The following is a 17,267-nucleotide window of genomic DNA, read 5'->3' on the forward strand; positions in this document are numbered from 1 at the left end:
GCTTTAATGCTGTACAATCAAAATTGTTTTTAGCAATTGAACTTACTGACAATAATGATCGACAATCTGCAGCATTTTCTCACTGCAGAAAAATGCAAGAACTCTAAAAATACAAAAGCATTTAATGACAGCTGTCTCCGCAAAAGCCTATGTGTTGTAAGGAGAAGGAAAAAAATAAAATAAATGTATGTATGTATGTATGTATGTATGTATGTATGTATGTATGTATGTATGTATGTATGTATGTATATATATATATATATATATATATATATATATATTTTAGCTGTTAACCCTCTGCAAAGCAGGTCTGATGGATTACGTGCACTTACAAAAAAAAATAAAATGCAACATCAAGAGATCACAATTCTGTTGGGTAGCAATTCTCAATGGATCTCAGTGTAGAAATTAAAGCTGGCCATAGGTGGTTTGTTTAATTTTGTTTAGCCAGTGGGCAGAAAAAAAAAAAAAAAAAAAAACCCCGCAATCTGATTCCTCTATCCTCACAAACAAGGTGGATGGAGGAATCCCTTCTTCCCACTGAGACCTGTCATTGTCATAATACACGAAGGAGCAGCTGCAAGTCATTGAGAAAAGTTTTTCATTGTGGTGCACCGAAATGAAAATTCTGGACTCAATGGATGCACTTTGCTGAAAACGGAAATGTACAGTTATATAATATATATATTATACACACGTGTGTGTGTGTGTGACGGTATGCAAGGTGAGGTAGTAGAAATCGGTATATTTCACCTCACATACGTTCAGTAATAAGAGACTAAACCGGAATCCGAACCGGGTTTTTCCAGCCTCTGTGACAGGCTAGGTTCCGGTCCAGAGATTGTGGGTCACTTGAGTCCATGCTCAGATGGACTTTAAGGCTGCATGCACACTTGAGCGTAGCGTTTTACCGCGTTTTTACTGCGATTTTCAGGCGTTTTTGGAGGCAGGCATTGACATCTATCAAAAACGCTGGTAATCAGCCCAAAAAGAAGCTCATGTACTTTTTTCAGCTACAGGCATTTTGCAAAACGCTCAGATGTGAACAGGGGCCATTTAAATGAATGGGGTTTTACTTGTTGGGTGTTTTGGAACGTTTTTTTTAGCGTTTTTGGAGCTGAAAAACACTCAAAACACCCAGGTGTGAATGGAGCCTTATGCCTCGTACACACGTACCGAACGATCGGCCGTCTTTTGTCCAGGGCTGTCGTGTCTGTTGAAAACTGCAAAAGACTGCACACGAATTTTGTCGGCCAACAACAGCCGACTGCAGAAGTGATGTCATGTGATGGTTAACTTTCCTTGTCTTTTTTCTTTTCTGAGCATGCCCAGTCTTGCTAATCTGTTGTCTGTCAGCCGAAATCTGTACTGACTGGTGAACAATCGGCCGTTCTGGTGTTGGCCAACAAAAATTTTAATGCTTGCACGACAAGATTCTTTTCAGCCGAAAGTGCACTGTCGGCTGTCGGAAGCATCATACTAACAAGCCGAAAATCGGCCAATCGGTCGAATATTTACGGCCGACAATCGGTACGTGTGTACGGGGCTTTAATGAACAGGAAGAGAGTACAGAAATGCTCTGGCCTGAGACTCAGAAGGGAATCTGAGAGAGGAGCTCTTTTTGGACTTTAAAAGAAAAGGTTTGCTTTACCATAGGTTTTGTGGGTGATGGGGACCAGTCCCACACTGTATGGTGAGGAAAATTCCTGTATAGTTTAGCGCCGGACGGGAAGGATTTATTTTGCGGTTTTGTTTTTTCATATTTGCAAACCTCTGCTGAATAAAGCTGGCAACCCACCAGACTTAAGAAAATACCTGCATGCTGGCCTAAAGCCCCGTACACACGTACCGATGGTCGGCTTACAAATGTTCCTCTTTTCTCCCCGGGATGTCGGTGTCTGCTGAAAAGTGCAAAGACAGCACAAGGACAGCACAAGAATTTTGTCCGCCGACTGCAGAAGTGATGTCATGTAATGGTTAACTTTCCCTGTGTTTTCTATTTTCTGAGCATGCCCAGTCTTGCAAATCTGCGGTCTGTCGGCCGAATTGTGTACTGACAGGCGAACAATCGTCCGTTCTGGTGTCGGCATACAAATATTTTCATGTTTGCACGAAAGACTTTTGTCCGCGGATTGTGCGCAGACATCTGTCGGAGGCACCATACTAACACGCGTACAATCGGCAGATCCTTCGTCCACCGACGTTTGTATGCCGACGATCGGTACGTGTGTACGGGCCTTTATTTTCCTGGAAAAGGTGATCCCTGTGAGCTAATCTCCCACAATATATATATATATATATATATATATATATATATAAATAAATTAAAAAAACTTGTATTATATTCGACTTTTTAGTTAATAGTTTTTAAAGCACAAGAAAAGCTCAAGAAAAGAAAAAGAAAAAATGCATTGCTTTAAATTCTATGTATGCCTTCACAGTGGTCTGTTGCGCTTCAATTGCGGTGTAATGCACCCCCCCTATTGAAAATACAGCAAAAGCGCATTCGTGTTGTGTCACATGACCTATGAAAATTACGACAAAATTGCACCCATTTTTGGTGGCCGTTATCGGCACCTTTTTTTTCTATTAGCAAAATGTTGATAACCCTATTTTCAGCCAATATATTGGTGCATCCCTAGTTTTCTAACACGTCCCTCCTGAAACAGCTGAATTTTGATCAGTGTATGGCAAGGTTAAAGAGCATGGCAACCCAACATTTCATATTTCTGATATGTGCCTGCTGTACCATGTACTTGTATGAAAATTTATCCTGTTCTCTTTGTGTTGCTTCCTTTGTGTGAAATCCCTGGTGTTTCTGCCAGTTTTCTCTGCTTCCTTGTTAAAAACTGACCACACTAGGCATGCAGGCACAGCGTGGTTATTTCTCTAGCTACGCTGGGAACTCAGTCTGGTCTTCTTCAATGATCAGATTTGTCCTGCCCCCCTCTTCACTGTGAAGATCAGTGTACTGTTGCTTCTTCTCCCCCTACCTCTTATGCAGCTGAGAACAGGGGGAATGTAATGGCATATATATATATATATATATATATATATATATATATATATATATTAAAAAAAAAAAATTATATATGGGGTGGGTGGGGGCGGTCATTTATAAAAGTTTTTTTTTTTGCGTTTTCATTTCTATTTTAAATTGAAAAGGTTGTTTTACAGGGGCCAGGCTTTACAATCACTTTACAGCCACTTTAAATAGTTTGATTAAGGGTCCTTTCACACGAACGACCGATCAGATCCGCCTGTCAGTTTTTCAGGCGGACCTGATAGGATGCTCCATGCATCCTTATGGAGCAGCGGATGTCAGCAGAGACATCTCCGCTGACACCCACCGCTATCCGCTGCCGATCCCGTCCGTGAAATCCGGACGGAAGGAAACCCTATTTTCCATCAGTCCAGCGGATCGGATGAGAACAGACAGGTGGTCCGTTCTCATCCGATCTCCCCATAGAGGACAGCAGGGATCTGACAACTCCATCTCCGCACACAGAGCGGAGATGAAGCTGTTATCCGCCTGCTCAGCAAGGATCGGCGGATCGATCCCCGCTGAGCACAACGGACTCCATCGGCTGATGCGGACCATGTGAAAGGACCCTTAGCCAAGCTGGTCAAAACTAACTAACTATTTCCAACACTAACAGGTGCGCTGTATACACTGTGTGTAGCTTCAGCTACATACAATATACAGCACTGTGTTCCGTTCCATGCCCAGAACAAAATGGTCTCAGGCTTAGCCATTCATAGGCAGCTCTGTATTTCTGAATGAATACAAAGCTTCCTCCGATTGGCTGAGATCATGAATTCATCTGCCCACCTCTTCGTCTCAGCCAATCAGAGGAAGCTTTATATTCAAAGAAAACAGAGCTGCCAGCAATGGCTAAGCATCTCTAGGACTGACTCCGGTTTTGGTCCGGGTGTGAGATAGGAAGTCTGTCTCACAGCCGAAACCTGGCACTGTATGCAGCTAAAGCTGCATACAGTGCTGAGAGCTGCTGCAGCAGTTAGCGAAGGAACTAGTTTGTTTTCACCAGCTCGGTCTAAAACAAACTGTTTAACTTTAAAGTGAGAGGAAACATGGAGATCAGCTTAGAGCCGGTTCACACTGAGGCGATCCGACTTTGGGGGGGCGACCTGTGAAGTCGCGTGCACCGCAACTTTGGCGGGACTTCACATAATGGAAGTCAATGCAAGTCGCTCCGAGGTCGCCCCAAAGTAGTACAGTACCCTTTTTCTAAGTCGGAGCGACTTGTGTCGCTCCTATTAGAACGGCTCCTGTACTATTCAATGGACCGCGACTTGTCAGCCAATCTGAATGAGCTCTTAAAGTGTTAGTAAACCTAGGACCCTGCATTCACTATATCTGGGCCTTCACAGAACATGGAAACACAATTATATTAGTAAATATATACTGCTAAACACATTTTTACAGCAGCAGTTAGAGCATCTTGTGATTTGAGTGACCGGTAAAAGCTTGTAGGAGGAGTTTTCATTCTCCCGCGATTGTCCTATGAGAATGCAGAACCCGACCCTTTGTCTGAACAGTGCTGATTGGCCCTGTGCTGATCACATGCACTCTACCAAGAAAAAAGAAAAACTCTAGCCATACACACCAAACTGAAAATGTGCAGCCTATCCTCTGGCTCTGTAAATATATTGGAGTCCGTGGAAGGAGATGATCCGATGAGACAGGATCAAACAGCCTTTTTACACAATGCAGAGGATTAACCCCTTAACTTCCACAGTGAGTATAACAAGCATGCTTTACTGCCTGTACAGACTGTTGTGGATTAAGGAATACTTTAATATAGGGATAGGGTAATGTTAGATGGTCTAGCAGATTTAAACTGACTTGACTAAGAAATTTAAAGCTGAGCTAACAAATTAACTACTTGCCAACCAGCTGCCGTACTTATACTGCAGTAAGTCGGCTCTGTCTCGCGAAACGACATACCTGTACGTCCCTTTGTGAGACAGCTAGTGGGGGAGCGCACATGCACCGATTGGCCACAGGAGGAGCCAATCAGTGGGTCCAGCAGACGCAATGTCCACCAGGCACCTGCAATCGCTCCCCATGGAGACAGAACGGCGGTCTGCTGATGTAAACACTGCAGACCGCTGTTCTGTCAGTGATGAACACAGGGATCCTGTGTTCCTCCTATTTAGGAACACAGGTCTCTGTGTTCATTCAGCAACTCCCTCCCCCACACAGTTAGAAAGCACCCCTAGGGGGACACATTTAACCCCTTTGATCGCCCCTGGTGTTAACCCCTTCCCTGCCAGTGTCATTAGTACAGTAACAGTGCATATTTTTTAGCACTGATTACTGTAGTAATGTCACTGCCCCCCCCCCAAAAGTGTCAAAAATATCAGTTAGGTGTCCAATCTGTCCGCCACAATGTCGCAGTCCCGCAAAAAAAAAAAAAAAAAAAAAAAATCGCTAATCGCCACCATTACTAGTAAACACAAAATAAAAATTACAAATCTTTCCCCCAGTTTGTGGATGCGATAACTTTTGGGCAAACCAATCAATATACACTTATTGGGAATTTTTTTTACCAAAAATTTGTAGCAGAATACATATTGGCCTAAAATGATGAAAAAAAATTTGATTTTTTTTTTATTTTTTATTGGGAATGTTCTATAGCAGAAAGTAAAAAATATTGTTTTTTTTTTCTTCCCAGAATTGTCATTTTTGTTTGTTTATAGCGCAAAAAATAAAAACTGCAGATGTGATCAAATACCACCAAAAGAAAGCTCTATTTGTGGAAAAAAAAGGACATCAATTTTATTTGGGTACAGCGTTGCACGATTACCTTTTACAGCTTGTTTTTTCCTTTTGGGATGAAGGTTTTACATAAATAAATAATACCTTATATTGGTTTGTCTCAACCATCTAACTACCACTTTTGCTGGACATACACCCTGCAATGAATAAGATTTTCCAATGGATCTCTCCTGATAGGGATAAAGCCCCGTACACACGTACCGAATGTCAGCCGATCGGCCGTCTTTTGTCCGGTGCTGTCCTGTCGGTTGAAAAGTGCTAAAGACTGCACACGAATTTTGTCGGCCAACAACAGCCGACTGCAGAAGTGATGTCATGTGATGGTTTACTTTCCGTGTATTTTTTCTTCTCTGAGCATGCCCAGTCTTGCTCATCTGCTGTTAGTCGGCCGAATTCTGTACTGACTGGCGAACAATCGGCCGTTCTGGTGACGGCCAACACAAATTTTAAAGCCTGCACACCAGATTCTGTTCGGCCGAAAAGTCGCAGTCGGTTGTTGGAAGCATCATACTAACAAGCCTACAATCAGCCGATCGGTCGGTGGCCGAATATTTACGGCCGACAATCGCTACGTGCGTACGGGGCTTAAGTGACCTATAGCCGACAACCTAACTGATCGATATGCTTTCACGGGAATGCTTTCACGGGAAGTAGATTCAGAACTATTTTTGGAAGATCAGATCAAGTTATTGGACCTTTACTTTCACCATGCAAACTCACAACATTCAAATACTTAAAATTATGATTGGATTCATGACCACAGCATCTCAGTGCTGCCAAATAGTTAATATTTTCTGCCATGGTCAATTGACTTGGATAGATTGAAGCTGAAAAAAGTAAAAAAAAAAAATGATCCTAAGAGAAGTTCCGGCTATTCAATTGTTTGCAGAGTCTGTCAAATTGCACATTGATTGGATAAGAAGATCAAAAACATGGGTGCACCATAACATTATAATGTGTGTACAAAGAACTTTAGATCTACCACAACTATGAGGGCCTACCTAAACTAACCAATCAAGCTTTATCCAAAGCAGACAGGCCTTTTCACTATACTTGTTTGTCAATCTAAAAGAGATTGTGCAATCAGATTATACCAGGTAACAAAGAAAAAAACACCCTGCACAAAAAGGAAGAATTAAAGCCTCGTACACACGCAACGATTATCGGCCGACCGATCGGCCGTCTTTTGTCCAGTGTTGTTGTGTTGGTTGAAATGTGCCTAGACTGCACACAAATTTTCTCGGCCAACAACAACCAACTTCAGAAGTGATGCCATGTGCTGGTTTACTTTCCGTGTGTTTTTTCTTCTCTGAGCATGCCCAGTCTTGCTCATCAGATTTTTGTCTGCCGAAATCTGTACTGACTGACGAACAATCGGCCGTTCTGTTGACGGCCAACAAAAATTTTATAGCATGCACACCAGATTTTGTTCGGCTGAAAAGTCGCAGTCGGTTGTCGAAAGCGTCATACTAACAAGCTGAAAATCGGCCGATCGGACGTTGGCCGAAAATTCACGGCCAACAATCGTTGCGTGTGTACGAGGCTTAATGCTGTCACCACATCTTCACATCTAAGGCCCCATTCACACTTGAGAGTTTTTAGTGCTTCAAGTAGAAAATGGCTCAACAAGGCAAATCCCATTCATTCCAATGGCCCCTGTTCACACCTGAATGTTCTGTCGCCTGTAGTACATGAGCTTCTTTTTATCAAATTTGGCCCCATGGACTTCAATAGGAACTTATGAAAACGGTGCGACGTGTGACATTAACCTTTCGCTGCACGTTTTCTGTTCTAACCTCCCCCTAGTGCTTTATATTGGCTAAACAATCTCCATCTTTGACGCTCTTCCTCATTTTCTCCAGTCTACCTGTTTGTGACTTTCTCTCTTCCCAACTCGACTTGGTCATTCTTTCTGGGTACGTTACTCATATGGTAGTGCATTTTACACATGTATAAGATTGCAGCATTGTGATAAATGTGAGATTCTGTCTTCCGGCATATGAAGTATTTTGTACAAAATAATTTCTTGATTTCATACATCTTGCATGTATATTATTACTGTGTATTTTCCATTCAGAAACATTTACACTCCAGCACTCTGGACTTCATGACTCACACCCCTGATGAAGGGTTTCCCGTAACGCGTAGGGTGATAGGTGTCCTTTACAAGTCCGTGCTTCCATTTTCTCTGAATTAACAAGCATTTTATTATGTCATGTTATTGTATCGTGTCATTTTTTTCTATACAGTTGATTTTATGTTAATCTAATAAATTCATGTTTTAATAATCCAATTTTTTGGTGTTATTATGGCCTCTAAAGTCCCATTCCCTCAGGGGGGGGTTCTCCTTTTTCTATTGGCTAAACAAAAACACCTGAAGCTGAAAAAAACGCTTGTAATATACTTCTAAAAAAATAAACACACCAAAAAAAACACACACCACGCCTGAAAAATTGCTCAGCTTTAGGTGTAAATGCAGCCCAAGAACTGGTAAGCCTAAAAATAAAAACATTTTTGTTTTTGGATTTAGGCTAAGCTCACACTTGTACAACTCACGAGCTGTGGGTGGAAAATGCTGCTAAAGAAGTTCCAGACCCCCCCTCTTTTTTTTTTTTTTTAAAATTGTACTGCATGGAATCGTTGTGGCTGCATGTGGTTTTGTGCCCATGAAAGGGCGGGCATTTTGCTGATGCTTGTGGGTGCCATTAAGAAATAATGGCACCCTTGTGTCTGCTAAAGAGCAGCTCGTTTCACCTGCGGGTCTAGAACACGCAAGTGGTTTTGTGCAAAGTGTGAACCTAGCCTTGATACAGCTTGTGATAATTTTCTCATGCAACTGTGTTCACAGGCTTCTTTATCCCTAAAGAAAAAGAAGACTTTAAAGTTTCCAGGACAAGCTTTAACACATTATGTAAGGCTGGCCATACATTTTAGAATTTTCTTCTGAGGAGCATAAAAAGTCAGGCAGACCACAAGTTAACCACTTAAGCCCCGGGAGATTTTACCCCCTTCCTGACCAGGGCCTATTTTGCGATTCGGCACTGCGTGATTTTAACGGACAATTGCGCGGTCGTGCGACGCTGTACCTAAACGAATTTGACGTCCTTTTTTTCCCCACAAACAGAGCTTTCTTTTGGTGGTATTTAATCACCTGTGCGATTTTTTGATCATGCGCTATAAACAAAAAAAAGAGCGCCAATTTTGCAAAAATAATATTTTTCACATTTTTTTATATGAAATTCCCCCCCAAAAAATGTAAAAATCCACATTTTTTTAACATTTTCGGCCAATTTGTTTTATGCTACATATGTTTGGTGAAAAAAAAAAAAACACAAAAAGCGTATTTTGATTGGTTTGCGCAAAAGTTATAGTGTTTACTAACAAAAGGGAAAGATTGTCGTTTTTTTTTAACGCGTAAGGGCGGCGATCTGCGATTTTTTTTGCGGTACTGCGACATTGCGGCGGACAGATCGGACCCTTGACTGACATTTTTGACACTTTTGGGGTTACCAGTGACATTACTACAGTAATCAGTGCTCTACATATGTACTGTTACTGTAAAATTACACTGGCAGTGAAGGGGTTAACTTTGAGAGGGAGGGGTTATGTGTGTCCCTAGGGGTGTGATTCTAACTGATTGGCTGTGCCTTGAGGTGTAGGAACAGTGATCAACGGTCCTACATAGTAGAACCGTATGATCACTATTCCTACACAGGGGAGAATGACAGGCGGCTTGTTTACATCAGCCGCCTGCCTTTCTCCCTCTGCCCCGACAATCGCCGAGTGACCGGCGGACATCGGGTCTGCCGGTCACACGCGGGGGGGGGGGGGGTTAAACGATCACTGATATAGATTATATAACTGAGTAATAAAACATTGTTTTTGTAATTTTTTTGTTTCCTAAAGTAATAAGGCAATTTAAAACAAGTGTGATATTTGACACGGTTTTTGATTAATTAATGCATCAATATTTGGTTGGATGAAGGTAAAAAAGTTTTTAGAATGAAAATGATTAATTTTCACAAAGTCTGCTGCTCAGTGTTTAGTATACCATAGTAACATCTGACAAAAAGATCTAAAGTATAAATTACAAGCATTTCATTGTCAAGGGTTTTTATTGACAATTACATTTACAAGTTTATGCAGAGCCAATATTTGCAGTGTTGATCCTTCTTTTTCAAGACCTTTGCAATTCCCCCTGGCATGCTGTCAATTTCTGGGCCTCATCCTGACTGATGGCAGCCCATTCTTGCATAAATCAATGCTTGGAGTTTGTGGGGAGTTTTTTTTTTTTGTTCACCTGCCTCTTAAAGATTGACCACAAGTTCTCAATGGGGTTAAGGTCTGGGGAGTTTCCTGGCCATGGACCCAAATGTTCCCCAAGCCACTTAGTTATCCATATGGCAAGGTGCTCCATCATGCTGGAAAAGGCATTAACCACTTGCCGACCAGTCACGTTGACTGTACTGCGGCAAAGTGTCTCGTTATCGTCTGGCGACGTAGACATTCCCCTCTCTCGGCGGCGCGCTGCCGGAGGCTCGCTCCCGCTGTATTCAGTTACAGCGGGAGTCGGGCCAGGGGAGGAGCGGCGGCGGTAACAAAGCGGCGGTGTAAACAAAGCGGGCGGATCTCCTAAGTGACAGACAGGGTCAGATTGCAGGATTCAGCATAGCTGAAAATGCGATCTGTCCCTGTGTCACTCAGTCACCTCCCCCCACACACGTTAGTAAGCACCAGGCATACATTAACCCCTTCCCTGCCAGTGTCATTTTTACAGTAACCGTGCATATGTATAGCACTGATTACTGTAGTAATGTCACTGGTACCCCCAAAAGTGTCAAAAATGTCAGTCAAGGGTCCGATCTGTCCGCTGCAATGTCGCAGTCCCGCAAAAAAACAAAAATGACATAAATCTTTCCCTTAGTTAGGAAACGCAATAACTTTTGCGCAAACCAATCAAAATACGCTTATTGCGATTTTTTTTTTTACCAAAAATGTAGCAGAAAACAAATTGGCCTAAAATGATGAAAATTTTTGATTTTTACATTTTTTGGGGGGGGGATTTCATATTAAAAAAAAATTGTCACTCTTTTTTTGTTTTTAGCGCAAACTTAAAATCGCACAGGTGATCAAATACCACCAAAAGAAAGCTCTATTTGTGGGGAAAAAAAGGACATAAATTTAATTTGGATACAGCATTGCACGATTGCGCAATTGTCCGTTAAAATAACGCAGTGCCGAATCGCAAAATATGGCCTGGTCAGGAATGGGGTAAAACCTTCCGGTCATAAAGCGGTTAAAAAAACGCTCACTGAGAATTTTTTTGTCAAAGACATGTAGCTAAATGCATTTTGGCCTAAATATATGACAAAAATTGAATATATTGGATATTTTTTAACTGTCAAAGTAGAAAAATATTATTTTTTCAAAATTGTCGCTTTTTTTAATTAATATCGCAAAAAATGAAAATCGCACAGGTGATCAAATACCACCAAAAGAAAGCTCTGTTTGTGGGAAAAAAAGGACGTAAATTTCGTTTTGGGCACGGCGTTGCATGACTGCGCAACTGTCAGTCGCACAGTGCCGAATCGCAAAAAGTGGCCTGGACGTAAGACAGCAAAATCCTCCGGTGGTAAAGTGGTTAAACAGTTTGGTGACAAAGTTGCTCTCTTAAGAGGTTTTTATACCATTCTTTATTCATGGCTGTGTCCTTAGGCAAAATTTGGAGCAACCGCACACATGAATGGTCTCAGGATGCTTTACTGTTGGCATGACACAGGACTGATGGTAGCGCTCACCTTTTCTTCTCTGGATAACGTTTTTTCCTGGATGCCCCAAACAATCAGAAAGGGAATTCATCAGAGAAAGTGACTTTAACCCAGTCCTCTGCAGTCCAATCCCTGCACCTTTTGCAGAATATCAGTCTCTGCCTGATGTTTTTTCTGGAGAGAAGTGACTTCTTTGCTGCCCTTCTTGACACCAGGCCATCTTCCAAAAGTCTTGGCCTCGCTTTGTGCAGATGTACCCACACCTGCCTGCTGCCATTCCTGAGGAAGCTCTGCACTGGTGATGCCCCGACCCCACAGCTGAATCAACTGTAGGAGACGGTCCTGACGCTTGCTGGACTTGCTTGTGCGCCCTGAAGCCTTCTTCACAAATGCAGTGGAAATGTTTTTTTTTTATGGGATGAAATTAATTTGTATGCCAATTGCAATTCCTATGGTCATTATAAGGCCCCACACTAGTGTGACCTGTCCCGCGATTTTGGACCGGAAAAAAAAAAAAAAAAAAAAAAAAAAATAAATAAATCGCATGACAAGTCGTTTTCCATTATTTTCAATGAGCCCCATTCATATCAGTGCGTTTTGAAGTCGCACCGACTTCAAAGTAGTTCCTGCACTACTTTGCCACAATTTGATTGCGTTTTGAGCCATAGCCATTGCTTTCAAAATCGCGGCAAAGTCGCGTCAAAATTGCGCTGCAAAATAGCGGTAAAATCTCATCGCATAAGTGTGAAAGGGGCCTTAAGAACATTCTGGAGTATATAAAAATTGGCATCATGAAAACTCAGGCAGCAGACTTTGTGAAAATAAACATTTTTGTCATTTTCAAAATTTTAGACCATGGCTGTAGTAGCAATTCTCAATGAATTCTCAAGCTGCTCATGTGATAGTTTGGTTCTACTCTTGCCCTTCGTGTGCTTCATCCTTGCCAATAGTTGCTCACAAATATACAGTAGGTGCTGCCGAAAACGGAGGACGTGAATACGGCGCGATTGGGAAGAGTAGAAGATTTTTCTTTGGGAAGAAAAAAAAAAACCCATAAAAGTCCAGGACTTCTCCAGAGCTCCTCTGGAACACTCCATCTCATTATATCCATATATTATATTATATCATACTCAGGCCACTTTTACTTCTCTCTTCAGGGAAGTCTATCACACCTCCAACTAACTGGACTTTTATCACTTCCATCTGCTTATCCCCCACAGGTAGAACCTTTTGTACCCCTACTCCATGTAGTGTGAATGCTGTCCGAGTTGCATGCGGTTTCCCTCACTGCTCCTGTGTTGAAGGCTGAAAGCACTAGGACAAGCCTGGGTTCGCATAAGAGTGCTGGGGAAAACTACATGCAAAATCGGCCAGGAATTGGACCGCATTCCCGTTTAACCACTTGCCGACCAATTACATTGACTGTACTGCGGCAAAGTGGCTCGTTATCGTCTGGCGACGTAGACCTACGTCACCAAACATTCCCCTCTCTCGGCGCGCGCCCCGCCGGAGGCTCGCTCCCGCTGTATTCAGTTACAGCGGGAGTTCGGGCCAGGGGAGGAGCATAGCTGAACCTGCGATCTGTCCCTGTATCACTCAGTCACCTCCCCCCACACATATCAGTAAGCACCAGGCATACATTAACCCCTCCCTCTCCAATAAAAACTAACCCCTTCCCTGCCAGTGTCATCTTTACAGTAACAGTGCATATGTATAGCACTGATTACTGTAGTAATGTCACTGGTAACCCCAAAAGTGTCAAAAATGTCAGTCAAGGGTCCGATCTGTCTGCCGCAATGTCGCAGTTCCGAAAAAAAAAAAAAATAATAAAATCGCAGATCGACGCCATTACTCGTTAAAAAAAAACACCAAAAATGACATAAATCTTTACCTTAGTAAACGCAATAACTTTTGCGCAAACCAATCAAAATACGCTTATTGCAATTTTTTTTTACCAAAAATATGTAGCAGAAAACAAATTGGCCTAAAATGATAAAAAATTTTAAATTTTTACATTTTTTTGGAGGGGAATTTCATATATTGTTATTTTTTCAAAATTGTCGCTCTTTTTTTGTTTATAGCGCAAAAAGTAAAAAAAAAAAAAAAAAAAAAAAAAAAAAAAAAAAAAAAAAAAAAAAAAAAAAAAAAAAATCGCACAGGTGATCAAATACCACCAAAAGAAAGCTCTGTTTGTGGGAAAAAAAGGACGTCAATTTCGTTTGGGTATGACCGCGCAATTGTCAGTTAAATTCGCACAGTGACGAATTTCAAAAAGTGGCCTGGACGTAAGACAGCAAAATCCTCCGGTGGTAAAGTGGTTAAAACACATCTGATCCTTTGCAATGCGATTTGAGTCCATACAATATGAATGGGCTCATTCATATTGTAAAGCGCTGTGTAAGCTGTTGGTGCTATATAAATCCTGTAGAATAACAAAACTTTGCAAATTCTTAGGATCGCCACCAATACCAGTATAATAAACAGGGATGAGCTTGATCGTGTTTGTAAGTTGCTGATCCCGCCAGGAAGCCGACACTGCACTCCACTAATCACAGGCAGTGAGACATTTCCTGATCCGCAGCTGTGCAGACCGGGAAATGTCTCGCTGTCCGTGATTAGTGGAGTGCAGTGTCGGCTTCCTACATAGCAACTCGAACACGCCTGGGCTCATCTCTAATAATAAAGAGGCACTGTCAAATTTTTCTTCGACTGCATTTGTTTGCCAAGTGCAAATGCATTTTTATTTTTTTACAAAAATCAACATTTTTAAGAAAGTTTACGATTCTGTTTTGGGCCCCAATCATTGCTGTCTTGGTTGGACACTCCTGGTATACATAGTAAAGCCCCGTACACACGTACCGATGGTCGGCTTACAAATGTTCCTCTTTTCTCCCCGGGATGTTGGTGTCTGCTGAAAAGTGCAAAGACAGCACAAGGACAGCACAAGAATTTTGTCCGCCGACTGCAGAAGTGATGTCATGTAATGGTTAACTTTCCCTGTGTTTTCTATTTTCTGAGCATGCCCAGTCTTGCAAATCTGCGGTCTGTCGGCCGAATTGTGTACTGACAGGCGAACAATCGTCCGTTCTGGTGTCGGCATACAAATATTTTCATGTTTGCACGAAAGACTTTTGTCCGCGGATTGTGCGCAGACATCTGTCGGAGGCACCATACTAACACGCGTACAATCGGCAGATCCTTCGTCCACCGACGTTTGTATGCCGACGATCGGTACGTGTGTACGGGCCTTAATACAACAAACAATGCCCAGCCAGTGTCTGTGTACTGGACGCGGTACTAGCTGTCTCATGCCTCGTACACACGCAACGATTATCAGCCGACCGATCGTCCGTCTTTTGTCCAGTGTTGTTGTGTTGGTTGGAATGTGCCTAGACTGCACACGAATTTTCTCACCCAACAAGAATCTACTTCAGAAGTGATGTCATGTGTTGGTTAACTTTCCGTGTGTTTTTTCTTCTCTGAGCATGCCCAGTCTTGCTCATCAGATTTTTGTCTGCCGAAATCTGTACTGACTGACGGAAAATCGGCCGTTGTGTTGACGGCCAACAAAAATTTTATAGTCTGCACGCCAGATTTTTTTCGGCCGAAAAGTCGGAGTCGGTTGTCGGAAGCATCATACTAACAAGCCGAAAATCAGCCGATCGGACGTTGGCTGAAAATTCCCGACCAACAATCGTTGCGTGTGTACGAGGCATAACTTCGGCGTTTCTCAATGCTGCCGGCGAATTGTCATTTCCGGGGGGGGGGGGGGGGGGGAAATCACCTTTACGGACCAGGTTTAAACTAGAGCATCTAATTAAATCAGGCCACCATCTTAGTTGTGACATCTGATATTGAATTCCTAAATTGCAGACTGTCCATTGAAAAGTTTCCATGTCACACCAAGGCCTAGTCCCCCCAATCACACCAGAGTCCATGTTTTCTGCTCCCCAACACTGTAGCCACTACAGATCCGGATGGGGGGGGGGGTGTAATATTAGTGAAGAGGACAGATTTGGATCTATGACATCTGGGCTGTCAGCAGCCAGGACATCTGTGCACACAGAATGACCACAATCCTGCTTTTTACAACACTCTCTGTGTTGTGTAGTCACACTGATATATTGATAGGGATCTAAGTAGGGACACAACAAAGCAGCCCGCTTAAAATCCCCCCAACTGGACAGAAACACACACATATAGACTTCTGATCTCCAGCAGCTGATAATGAGAATTCATCAGCACAATGACGATTGAGTATGAATACCTGCACTTCTGTCTTTGTATTATTTACATGTGCCTGTATACAAAATCTGTGTGTGCCTCCCCCGGTACCACCTCCTCCGCTCCTCCCCTCAAACCCCCCCCTCCACCATCCGCACCCCGCCCCTCTTGGCCCGGTACCTGCTTGTCCGGTGCCCGCCCCTCTCCTTCCACCTTGTCTCCGCCTCATGTCTCCACCGATGCCGCTCTTTATTCCGTTATTCGCAGTACACTCGGCCTGTCACCCGGTTGTTACCGCACAAGTCTCCGCCCCCCCGGCTCGCTCTCCTGTGTTCCCATAGGCTCCCGCCGCCGGCGCCTGTCCCCTCCGCCACCTGTGATTGGAGGAGAAGGCCGCCGGTCAAAGCGTCACCTCCTTCTTCCTCCACGTTCAGCACACGCAGGCCGTGCTCTGGGTATTATTTCGGATGTGCGCTAAGTGCGTAACAAAAGTGGCGGACATCCCTTCCGGGAAGCGTAGCTCTGTTTGTGAATACGGACGGCTGTGGAAAGTGTGGTTGAGCCGCAAAAGGGTAAATAAGGTTGCTGGAGACAAAGGACTCTTAAAGGCGCAGACTGTTCTAGTTTGGCATTCAAACAAGCAGACAGCTCTCTGTTTGTTTACCACTTAAAAAAAGAGTGAGGTATGGAAAAGAGCCTGATACGAAAGTGGCCAGTCGAGTTTGGTTACTTTAGTTTTGCTTTGCCAGACACAGCTGAGAGCTTCTGGAAGGTTCACTCTACAGCTTGTACGTGCGTTTTTCATTTGTGCGAAAAATACACCTAGCAGCGCAATTTGACGGGTCAAATCGGAGTCTTCTGCCAAGGATGGGAGCGTCGCCGACTTCGCGGGGCCGCACCAATTTCCAAAAGTAGTTCCTGCGCTACTTTTGACGACTTCGGGGGCGACTTCAATATACATCTGTGCATGAACCCGCACAGATGTCTTTCAAGTCACCCTAAAATGGTGGGAGAAGTCACACAATTTCAAAGCCGCGTTCAATGTGAATGAGGGCTTATACGCATTTTCAGGTGTTCTTATTGAAGTCTATAGGGGCCAAAACATCCAGCTGTGGCCCCAAGAACTTAACTACCTCAATACTGGGCACTTAAACCCCCTTCCTTCCCAGGCCAATTTTCAGCTTTTAGCGCTGTTGCATTTTGAATGACAATTGCGCGGTCATGCAACACTGTACCTAAACCAAATTTGTGTCATTTTTTCCCCACAAATAGAGCTTTCTTTTGGTGATATTTGATCACGCAAGGTTTTTTTCTTTTTTGATGCACAAATAAAAAAAGCCCGAAAAGTTTGAAAAAAAAAAAGTTTTTTTTGTTTGGGTTACAAAATTTTGTAAATAGATATGTTTTTTCCTGCACTGACGAAGAGACACTAATGGGGTGGCACTGATATGCACTGATAGGTAGCACTGATA

General features: G+C 42.9%; 1 protein-coding gene across 2 annotated transcripts in view; it reads right to left on the reverse strand.

Annotated features, from left to right (window-relative positions):
* USP49 (ubiquitin specific peptidase 49) overlaps positions 1 to 16,097 on the reverse strand; it is a 126,313-nt gene extending 110,216 nt beyond the window's left edge. Inside the window, exon 1 of one of the 2 annotated variants that reach the window (XM_082247041.1) lies at positions 15,976 to 16,097. The gene's annotated coding sequence lies outside the window, so the exon portion shown is untranslated. The remainder of the gene's footprint in view (positions 1 to 15,975) is intronic. The other variant, XM_082247042.1, reaches the window with a different exon arrangement.
* Positions 16,098 to 17,267: the final 1,170 nt, after the last annotated feature.

This window comes from Pelophylax lessonae, assembly GCF_965119305.1.
Source record: "Pelophylax lessonae genome assembly, chromosome: 2".
Taxonomy (NCBI): domain Eukaryota; kingdom Metazoa; phylum Chordata; class Amphibia; order Anura; family Ranidae; genus Pelophylax; species Pelophylax lessonae.